This window comes from Eulemur rufifrons, chromosome 7 (assembly GCF_041146395.1).
Source record: "Eulemur rufifrons isolate Redbay chromosome 7, OSU_ERuf_1, whole genome shotgun sequence".
NCBI classification, from domain to species: domain Eukaryota; kingdom Metazoa; phylum Chordata; class Mammalia; order Primates; family Lemuridae; genus Eulemur; species Eulemur rufifrons.
The window spans coordinates 22,828,512-22,840,457 of NC_090989.1; positions in this window are offsets into that span (position 1 = coordinate 22,828,512).

The window sequence follows — 11,946 nt, forward strand, 5'->3', positions numbered from 1 at the left end:
CATTTTATACTTCATAATCTAATACTCTGTTGCAGGTCTATGGTAAATTAATGACAGACCATGGGTGGTCTCAATATAAAATATATTTCCTCCCTTACCTTTCTTCTGGAAGAAAAAAAAAAAAAGAAAGAAAATATTACTGTGTTGGCTCAGAGAGCAAGAATACCATGTTCCAGGGGGACGGAGGAAGGATTCTCTCCCCTCTGCTGTCCCCCTCAGCCTCTTTGTTGTCACGGCAGGTGAGTGAGAGATGCCAGGGCTTCAGTGTGCTGCTGCATAACTGGACTGGGGAGAGGAATGCCCCAGCTGTTCAATCAGTCACATTTATCATAGATAGTGATTTTAACAGTCTATGTATATAAGGCTTAGCTTCATTTGATAAAGTACCAAGGCCCTTCGTGATCCATGTCTGTCCTCTCACACTCACATTTGCTTCTCTCTTTTACACAAGGTGTGAGTGCTTGGCAAAGAGAGGGCACTTGGACTGACAGTGTCTTTGTATTGTCTTCTGGCTCTGCTTGGACTGGTTCTATGCCCTCCAGATCTGAAATCCATGTTTGATTGAACTCATGATTTGTATTCTTTCAGTTGACTCAAAACGTGGTAACTTTGGCTGACTGATTTGGCTTCATCTGCCTTGGCAGAAGCAGTTCCTGAATTTCTGCTGTGTTTTCCATCCTATTTGTTGGTGCTAAGATCCACCAGTAGCATCTGTTATTGTACAACTCAATCTAAAACAGTGGTCCCCTCGGGAAATCCACTGACTCTCAACACAGTACCCACTACAGATGGGTTTCTCTAGGTGTCCTAATGTGCTGTTAAACTTCATACGTGTGCTCTCTGGGTCTGAACTGGCGCCATCAACTTGACTGGTCCGTGTTCTAGGAATAGACCACACATTCTGATGTTGACATTTCCCCCAGAATTATAAAATAATTTCAATTATTAATGACCTTGTAATTTGCCAAATCTAAATACAGAAAAGATAAAAATTAAAAAGAAAAATATGTAAATAAATTTAAAACATCTGTTTTTTGTGTTTCTCTTGCTTTTCTCTTCCTAAATCCTCCCCAGGTTCCCACACCCCTGATAATACATGCTTTTCCTAAAATCATCATTTTCTTTCTCTTCCAATCCTTCTGGCTAATGCCCAATTTGTCTATATGGTAATCTAAGAAATCACTTCACTTTTTGCGGGGTGGGGTGAAATGGGGTGAAAACCTGCCTTTCTAACCATGTCCACAAACAAATTTTATATAAAACTTGACAGCTACAGCTTTAGGAAAAAAATTATACCTTTTTTATAAATCTGGAGGTAATCTTCCCTATTGCTATAAAATTCTGAATGTTCTTATTATATAATTCTACAAGCAGGTATTTTCAATTGTGGCATTTGTATGGAAATGATTGCAAGCAGATGCTCCAACATTTCTTTAGTCTATAATAGAAAAATTCTGGAAAAATAAATGCATAACCTGAGATAAACTTTTGGTTCTATCATATATATATATATATATATAAAATAGAAATTAATACTGACTTTGGGAAAGGAAGTATTGAACTATTGTATTGTTACCTTGACTGAGCTTTAAGGTTGGGGAGTGTTTGTAGTTTGCCCATGTTGGGAAGGATTTTATTCCAAGGCAGTATCAGAGGGCTCACCAAGGCAGGACTAAATTCAAGATGGAAGAAAATTCTTTTTCTCTCTGGGGTCCAGAAGTGAGCTGGGCTCAGATTTTTTCGTTGATTTTTGTGATTGTGAATAAGCTACTCCTGACTGCATGAACACACAAAAATGGCTAATAGGAAGCTAGCTAGGGGAAGAACCAACTGCAATGTAGCTTTGTTAAGTGGGTGAAAAACATTTTTTTTCTGAATCAAGACCACTTCTATTATATCAACTTCTATTGCCATTTCATTAAGATATCTGCATCCTTGGCTAAGTCATAGGTAGAGTGACATGAATATTTCAGAAAACCTGGGACCTCATTGCCTGCAGACAGACCTCAAAATCCTCTAAATTTTCGCTTAGTCATTGGGCCTGGGAAAGTTCTGAATAGCTTGCATGCTTTCTAGCAAAATGGATGTGTTTTCTTGAGATAATACAGCCTGCGTTACCAACTTTGAACAAAATTTTCACTTATCTTTAGAAACCTCTTTTTTTTTTTTTTTCTCCTGAGCTGGGAGTGTAAGTAGATAGATGGAATCAGTCTCAGAACTCATTTCACTTTTAGAATACCACAGAAGTTCATCCACACATTAGATAAAGGAAAATTAGAGGAAAATTTAAAATTCTTTTTATAAGTTCTAGTTGAGGACTTGAGAATAGCACTCGGGGGGGTTTTGACTAGGAGGATATGAATGTTACCAGTCCTGGTATGATGAATCTTTTATCTAGTAAGTTGAAGGCTTACTAGATAAGTAAGTTTTCTTTCTTTACCTTTTAGTTTAAGAGGTTCTTTTGTGAGTTTAGGTAGAAGTTTAGATGGGTCAAGCTGAAGTCAAATATGTTCAGCCCAAACACTTTAGCTTCTTATATCAGTAGAATTATTGGCCTACACGAAGTCTCACACCAACTTGAGTCCTTTAATTTGGGCTTGATTTAGGCAAAAAGTCTGGTAAGCTCCCTTCAAAATTAGCTATGACCTAATTTAGATAAGGATTTCAATATAGAAATCTTCAGACGAGCATGATTTTAGCAATTCTATTCATACAATGGATCCCTTCCTGTTAAGTTAGAAGGTGTAGTTTCACAAGGGAAGAACTAATATTTCCTAATTAAAGGTTAGAGGTGACATTTATGGGCTGAGGCGTGGAAAACATCTGAGGATTATTACCAGGGGAGTAGTTTGCTGATCTCAGTGAAAGGCTATATAATGATAAGTCTGGACTTGTATCAATAATAATTTTGCAATATTATCCTTCAATATTTAGAGAAATGACTTGTTATGAGTTTAAGGGTAAAACTGGAAACTGGCTCCTGATTCTGTTTGAGCACCTTCATTGATCACTCACTTTATTTTATTTTTTTTAATTTTAGCTTCTTACTAGTGTGGGTTGATACTTTTTCCCAAAGTCATTTCTGTTTATATTATCTACAAGAATATTTCCCAAGGGAAACAACCATTTCACTGTATTTATTGACTGAAGTGAAGTTACTTAGTTGTTCTGATTTCTCTATGCCAAAAATTTAGTCTGAGACTTTATTTTGATAAGCTTTTTCAAAATATACAGCTTGGTGTGGCAGATCAGGCAATGGAACTGTTTTTCATTCTAGTTTTTCTTGTGTGTTAAAACCCCTATTAGGCTCAGTCACATATGCTTCAGGATCTACTACTGAATTCTCCCTAAGTGGGCTTATATCAATGAAATCGCCAATGCCCTTTCTTTCTTTGCCTTTGATACTGAATCAGAGGAAAGACTTTGGAGGTAGGCTCTTAAAGACCTTTTCCAACATCTACAGTTTTTCTAAAAAAAACTCTGCTGGTCTATTCCATTTGATATCTTTTATATGCCAATGTCTTTCTGTTCTGCCTTTCAGTCTAGATTTTCAAATATTTCTCCCCTCAATACCATCAAAATTATTAGGTCGGTGCAAAAGTAATTGTGGTTTTGAACCGTGAATTTTAAATCATTATAACTAGGCTCAAACACATCTTTATTAATCAAAATAGGAACCATTATAATCAATACATTTTTGCCAACGAGAAATAAGTTTGTTTATTCCTGTATCACAAAAATCTATGCTTCGGGATTCAATGAACTCTTGGAAAGAACTTTCTGCATCCTGCTGGTTGGGGAAGTGTTTTCCCTGAACAAGTTGTTGAGATGCTTGAAGAAATGGTAGTGGGCTGGTGAGAGGTCAGGTGAATACTGCGGATGAAGCAAAACTCTGTAGCCCAATTTGCTCAACTTTCGAAGTGTTGGTTGTGTGACATTCAGTCAGGCGTTGTCATGGAGAAGAATTAGTCCCTTTCTGTTGACCAATGCTGGCTGCAGGCATTGCAATTTTCGATGCATCTCATCGATTTGCTGAGAATATTTCTCAGATGTAATGATTTTGCCGGGATTCAGAAAGCTGTAGTGGATCAGACCTGCAGCAGACCACCAAACAGTGACCATGACCTTTTTGTGGTGCAAGTTTGGCTTTGGGAAGTGTTTTGGAGCTTCTTCTTGGTCAAACCACTGAGCTGGCTGTCGCCAGTTGGTTGTTGTATAAAATCTACTTTTCATCACACATCACAATCAGATTGAGAAATGGTTCATTGTTGCATACAATAAGAGAAGACGACACTTCAAAACGATATTTTTTGATTTTTGGTAAGCTAATGAGGCACCCGCTAATCGAGTTTTCCACCTTTCCAATTTTCTTCAAATGATGAACGACTGTAAAATGGTCTACTGCTGAGTTCTTCAGCAACTTCTCCTGTAGTTGTAAGAGGATCAGCTTCAATGATTGCTCTCAATAGGTCCTTGTCAACTTCCGATGGCCTGCCACTGCGCTCCTCATCCCCAAGGTTCCCATCTCCTTTGCAAAACTTCTTGAACCACCACTGAGCTGTACATTGGCAGTTTCTGGACCAAATGTGTTGTTGATGTTGTGAGTTATCTCTATCACTTTATGACCGATTTTGAACTCAAGTAAGAAAATCGCTCAAATTTGCTTTTAGTCTAACATCATTTCCATAGTCAAAAATAAATATAAAATAACAGCAAGTAAGAATTCTTTAGCAAAAAATCATAAAGAGAAATGCACATTAATACAAAATTATGTATACCATAACCACATTTATTTAAGAATGTATTTCAATATCAAACAGCAAATATCAACAATGCTGAAACTGCGATTGCTTTTGCACCAACTTAGTATCCGTTCATAGCATAAAGCTCAGTGTATTTTTACTTCAGTAAAGGAGATCACTATCTTGAAAGAGTGAAATTATTATTTTTTTAGTCCTTATTTTACTTAGTAGTTGACCTTCATGCTAAAATAGCGGTTGATTCCTACAGAGAGAATATATGTTTCACCTGCCAGGTATTTAGTTCACTATCTGTCTAGAATCACTTTAAATTAACTTGGTTACCTATTGCTTCTTCTGCATCCAACTTTTGAGTTCCACCTTCAAATTGAAATGTAGTCCTGATTGAAGGTGAAGTTTTTCATAGAATTTCTGTATGTGCTCCAGACCTACTCAGTCATAATATGAATTTTATCAAGATTCTCAAGTAATTCTTATGATCACTAACACTTGAGAAGAACCTTTCTAGCTGGGTTGTACATCTATATCACTTGAGGGAACCGATTCCTGACTCCCACCCCTAAAATATCCTGATTTAATTGGACTTACTTATGATCTAAATAGGGATTTTGACAGACTCCACCGGCCACTCTAATGTGCAGGGAAAGTTAGAGTCACTTTCTCTGGACATGCTGTTTCATTTTTCCTTTGATTCTCACAGTATTTTACAGAATTGCTGCACTTAGTGGCTGCTCAATAAATGCTGGTTTAGTTAAGGCTTCTCTATGTACACATACTATTTTTGCTAATGAGATTGGAATAGTTTCCACTTCTTTTTAAAGACAGGATTATTTTTACCTTCAAAACATCACTCAATAAATGTCTTAGGTGATAGATACACCAATTATTCTGATTTGATTAATGCACATTGTATGCCTATATCAAAACATCATACATACCCTTTAAATATATACAACTATTATGTACTATAATACTTAAAAGAAAAAATACATCACTTGTTGTTCACACCTTTATCAGTCATGTAAATAAAGTAATTACAAGTAAACAACTAGTTGCTTAACAATGGCTCTAATTTCACAGACTTGATTCAGATGTAGACAAATATCTTCCCTAAAACAGAAAAGCTTATAGTAATGATATCTTACTTTTTTTTCACACTTTACCACATACTACTTATAGACTTCAAGGATTTATGCCAAGCTTATAGTTTGGATAAACAAGTTATTTTTAACAGACATTTTTGTGTATGTGCACATACTTGTACACACACACATAATGTCCCTATACCCCCAAGGCTAGGATTTAAAAAAGTTAAATCTTTTTTTTTTTTATTTTTTACAGATGAAACTCCTCCCAGCAGGCTGTGTTTTCACTCCATAAACGTTGCAATGTTCTGTGCTGTTGAATGATTCTGAGTTGATTACATTTCCCCAAACTCAAGAGATCTTAACTTTCTAAAAAAGAAAGGGAAAGAGAAGAAACCATTATAGAATATAGCATGTATCAGTACAAAGATTTATATAAAAATAAGGTAAAATTTGAATGTTTTTCAAATCCAAGTCATCATCTAGGACATTTATTACTTTATCCCTGATCTTGTAAGATAATATTTTTCTTTCACTTTTTTTTAAGTAACAAGTGTAGGATACCTTGTTATGTTACCTGTCTTATTTCAATGACATGAAGTGTATGATTTTAAGTATATACATGAGGCTTGGTATCATCCTCACATCATTTAAACTGGGAAATAAAAACAAATCTCTATTCTAGGGAAAAAATGGAAAGGAATTAATCTTGTCAAGGTTTACTCTTTGTACAGAGTTACTTCTGGCTTCTCTGGTATTTTCTACATAGCATTATAATGAATTATAATCTTCATTTCAAGGTTAATTCTTCTTATTTGTTATATTAAAGGCAATTCTTTCCCTCATGACATATCTCTTTAAAGGGCTTCCTAATCCATGATATTAATAAAAGAGTTGTTGCCTCAAAAGAATATAATCAATTATCATGAACACAATAATAAATTCTAATACAAAAATCTACCCTCTTGGAGACATCAGGTTGAGCGTGGGATTTAATCACCTGAAACTTGCCTAGGCAGTTTGTAGACATTTGGCCTTAAGCTGCATTTCTTTACTTGTTTTGTCTGTAAACAAGGGACTTCTGTCTTCAAGGCAGCCCATCTGGCTATTGTCTGCAGACCTAAATTGCTTTGTACATTCTGGATGTGCAATGAGCCAGACTTTCCAGGGAGAAACTGAGTGTAAGCATTTTATGAAGCTGCATTAACTCTTCAGCCACAGAGGTGTCCTGTTAGCCAGCCCTGAGGGTTCTCACTTGATAGGCATCAGCAGATAATTCGGAGGAGTCAGAAGCAATAAGCTTAACTTCCCTGGGAGGTTGCAACTCAATAAAATTGAGGCCTGACAGAATATTTTAATATGCATAAAACATTGTGATGGAAAGATATCCTGTCCAGAATTCATAAAAGAATGTTAAACTCCTTTTAAATGAATACATGTAGAGTTTATTAGGCCAGAGCAGATCAGTTTCTGTACGATCTCTTAGTTCTCACTCAATGTTCTGAGTTTGCATGTATACTTATTTGCATTTTCAGGATTTTTATACTTGTTTAATATTTTATCAGTTTAGTTACAACATCTTTGATTAATAGAAGGAAACAGTAGCTATTATGAAAATAAAAATTTGTCAGCTTTAAGGCTACAAATTAATTTCTCATAATGTTCTTGAGAGACCTTACTTCTGATACTTAGAAAAATAAAATAAGCATATATTACATATTCTTTTTTAAAAAATAAAATGTCTTAGGCAACTGTCGAGAGAAAGAGAGAGAGAAAGAGAGAGGGAGCAAATTGAAAATTATTGCAATAAATATTTCAACTGACTCTATCCAAGTGTGTTTTCTCTGCTGTGGGACCCAAGCATTTCAGTTGATTCCACTTAAAGTGCTGTACCATTCCACTTAATGCTATACCATTGAAGAAACTAGTCCATCAAGAATGACCTAAAATTTATTGATATTAAAATCCTGTAATGATTCTCTATAATATTTATAATAATTTGCATAATCATTAGTTTTGCACATAAGTTATTTCATCATCTAGTTTTTGCTTATGTCCCTAGTCTTATTTCCAATGGTAGTATAATATTTGCTGTAGGCTTATGAGACTATCATAATTGTAATAACCCCAAGGGTATATATTGTTTCAAATCTACTAGTCATTCCAAACAAAAAGTCTTCCTCTTTATTTTAATTAATATAGATGGTCCCTATTCATTCTTTATGAGTCATTCCACCTGTAGAAAAATTTTTTGAAAAATTCAGCATAACCTAGACAATGTCCTTTATGCCCATATCCCTATACTTATGCAAAATTAACACAGAAACAATTATGCTATCCTAGTTACATTGAGTTATTCTACAGATACACTGTGAAACACTTAATGGCAGGAAACGTTAGTATTTGAATGTGTTTTACCAGTAACTATCATTGATGCTGATAGATTACAAAGTCTCAATAAATATTTATTAATTTATAGTAAATATTTTTGTATTAATAGTACTTTATGTCAAACAGAATGAGACTCTTATGTGATATAACCTTTGCCAACTAGCATAATTTCAGATATTTTTAATCAAGAGAAAAATGTTGGAATTCAACATTGTCTCATGTGTGGATTGACATAAAGACTGCTTTTAGAGACCATATTTATGAGCAACTCCAGTAATAGTTTACAGTAAGACCATTTTGAAATAGCTATGTCTCATAAATCTGTGACTTTTTGTCTTATATTTTCCCAGAATCTCAATACATAAATGGAGTTGTGTTAACTGTCACTAAAAGATCTCAAAATTTAATATCATGTTTTTACTGATAAAAGATGCCTTGGAATTCAGTTTTAGACATAATCTTCTCATTAGCCAGCTTTTCTCTCTTCCCATTAAAAAGCAAACTTTTCAAAATTTCCCAACAAACATGTAAGTGCAATTTTATCCCATTCATTATTTCACAATAAGTTTCGTATTAAAATCACCAGCTTCCTTTCCATCCAAGCAGTTTTCTTGAAGAGACTGGCTAGTCTGATAGCAAGAGAAAAAGTGTTCTATCCAAATTTACATTAAAATGACTTTTAAAGCAATTCAGAACATTGACTTTTGGCAGGATTTTACTTACTATGAAGAGGAAAAGAATAGAATCTGCCTATCAAAATGATGAAACTGAGCACACGTCTGCCAAAAGCACTATGTACGTTGCTGAAATGTATTATTAACCTTGAACACAATATGTTTTGTCAAATAAAAGAAATCCCTTTAAGACTGCCAATTTTAATAACGGTGACATAGCTCTATTCAAAAAAAAATCCATGAGGCTTTTATATATCATGAAAATGCAAGCTTCATGTATATTTTTTGGCAAATCTAGTGACTGTTCTCTATAAATGAAAACATGGTATGAAGTATTGAATTTTCTTTTCCTTATTACAATTTTTGGCTAGTAGGAAAAAAAATAGCCAATAGCCACCATAAATAAAAACACAGTTATTTTTAAAAATCCTTCACAATCTTCAAAAGTACAAACCTGAATTTTTTTTTTTTTTGATATTTTGATAATCTAAGGCACAAAAATGTTTAGTACCAGGATCCATTCACAATTCTACCTCATGGAAATCCTAAACTAGTTTATGTCCATGTCCGGATAGTACTCAGAGCTTTGTTGCTTAGAGGCTTATAAAGCGGGATGCACAGAAAGAGTTGGGGTAAAGTGCACAGTCAACCAGTATAAATGGCACAGATCGGTGTTCAGCACACATCATAGTGTTATTTGTCCTGCACTTATCCATGAAAAACTTGGTATACTGCAGGTATTTGTTTTGGATGCTGTCATAAACCTGCCCCATCAGTTTACTTTGCAGTCTGCTTCCTTTTATCTTCTGAATATTTCCTTTACAATGAATAACTTCTATTATTATTGATATTACATGCAGCATTTCTTTTCCTATAGATAATTCCGTATTTGTACTTATTATTGCAATCTTTCAAAAGCCAGTCCATTTCCTTAAAGGTATATGCAATTCTAGTTTTATTCTTAAATCAACACTGCCTGAATTAGAAGATTGCATTGATTAAGTAAGAAATATCTACGGTACAGACATGGTGAGAGTGCCTGAATCTCAGTTGCCCATGTGTTATATATTCCAAGAAATGAAGAGTCTGGCCTCAGAAAACAGAGTCCATGGTCAGACCATAAAAGAAAGTATCCCCTTTACTGCCATTCAGGATAAAGGCATCTATTGTTCACCCAGAGTTGTGGAGTTTGTATGTCATAATGAGGCAACTAGGAAGGAATTAAAAAGGATTACAAAATAAACAGGTAGAATAAATATCAGGAAAAAAGCGATTTAAAGCTAGCTTTGAAACAGCACATTGTATATTTTCTATGATATTAAGGTCAATATACTTTATGAAATTTCAAAAGTTAGATTTGTTTTACCATAGCCATTTCTATCCAAAGTTGATTTACAGCCCTTATCAGAGTGATGGAAATTGTCCTATATATTGTAATTGGTGCTTTTTATTTGCTAAATGTATTGGTCATCTATAACATGCAAGTTACTGCCTGAGGTGTTTAGGGTACAACAGGAAAAACAAGGGAAACAAAAACGATGATCCCTAAGTTGTGACTATGTCTGGTGTATACAAAGAACCACAAGAAGGCTGGTGTGGCCAAAGCAAAGTGAACAAAGGGGCTAAGTGCCCAAGTGCCCATAGAGTTCTCTGTTACTACCACTAGCATTCTAGTTTCTTCAAGCTTAGGCTACTAACTACCACACTCATATTAGGTTCTGACCTATTATATCTGCTTCATTATTTTAAATTTTTGTTGAAGAGAAAGGGGAGACTTGGGCAAACAAAAAAAATTGGGGAACAGAACTATTGGTATGTGTGTTAAACCACACCTAAATTCCTGTTCAAAGTTATGCAATGTGTCCCAATTCACCAGTGTTTAGGGGTATTTCATTTCTTGTAATTTCAGGTCCACTTCCAAGTTCAGCAGTTTTGTTTCAGAACCAGACCATCTTGTTTGCATCCACTGCCCAGCTATTGCTATCCTTTAACCAATAAAAGTGTCGAATATCATATTTGTAATTCTACTTGTGGAATACCAGAGTTGAGATCTAAACGTTATTTGAAAACAAAACCAGATCACTCTCAGGTTTTGATCAATTATGGAAGATAAAAATATGACGATGATGTAAAATAAAAATGGGCAGGTAAAGAGAGAGATTTTCTTTCACTGCAGTGTACAGAGGTATAATGCTTCAGAACCTTCAAAGACATGACAATATTCCTTAGTTACATAATGTGGAGTTGGGAGTCTTTTTCTGTCTTCTTTAGACACTTAAAATATTTCTCCCTAGTGTTTTTCATATCCCAGCATACCCAGAAAATAATAATGTGTTGCATAAATAAAAGAGGCTAATTCTAATAAAAGTAATAATCTTATGGACTCTGAAAGTCCCATGCCCAACTGACCACTGTAAGAGTAGAGAGGCTCAACATCCCAACACTGCTGTTTGAGTCATGTTCTTTTGAATATGAAAGTGAGTGAAAAGTTTTAGGCTGGAGGTCAGTAAAAAAATTGGGTTTGCATTTTTCTGTCCATAGTCTCCAAGTTTAATTATTTTACAAATAACCCCTATATTCAAATAAGTGAATTGTAATCAGCCATAAACAATCGAAATATTTCGAATGCTATTGGACTAAAGGTGAATTCTCACGCTCTTGTTCTAGTTCCTCTGATCATTTTGTTTCCCTTCTTGTTACATTGACAGAGAAAAAAACAAACAAACAAACAACAAGAACAACAAAACCCCAGCAAGCTATGCATTAGCATTGTACTTTTGGTTCATGCTGTGAGACCAACAAGAAAGTCAGCATCTGTTTCAAATTCAGCTTCCTTACTTGGATCCATAATATAACCACCTTTAATTTATTTTTTTTCAAAGGGTGAATATTGATCTACTCAAGATTCAGTAGACATTTTTGGTTTCAAAAATAAAAAAGAATTTAATTAAAAATGATTGAAACGTCATCCCAGTGTGCAATTATTTTCCAAAATGTATTTAAAACAAAATTGCATTTCCAAAGGGACCTCACATT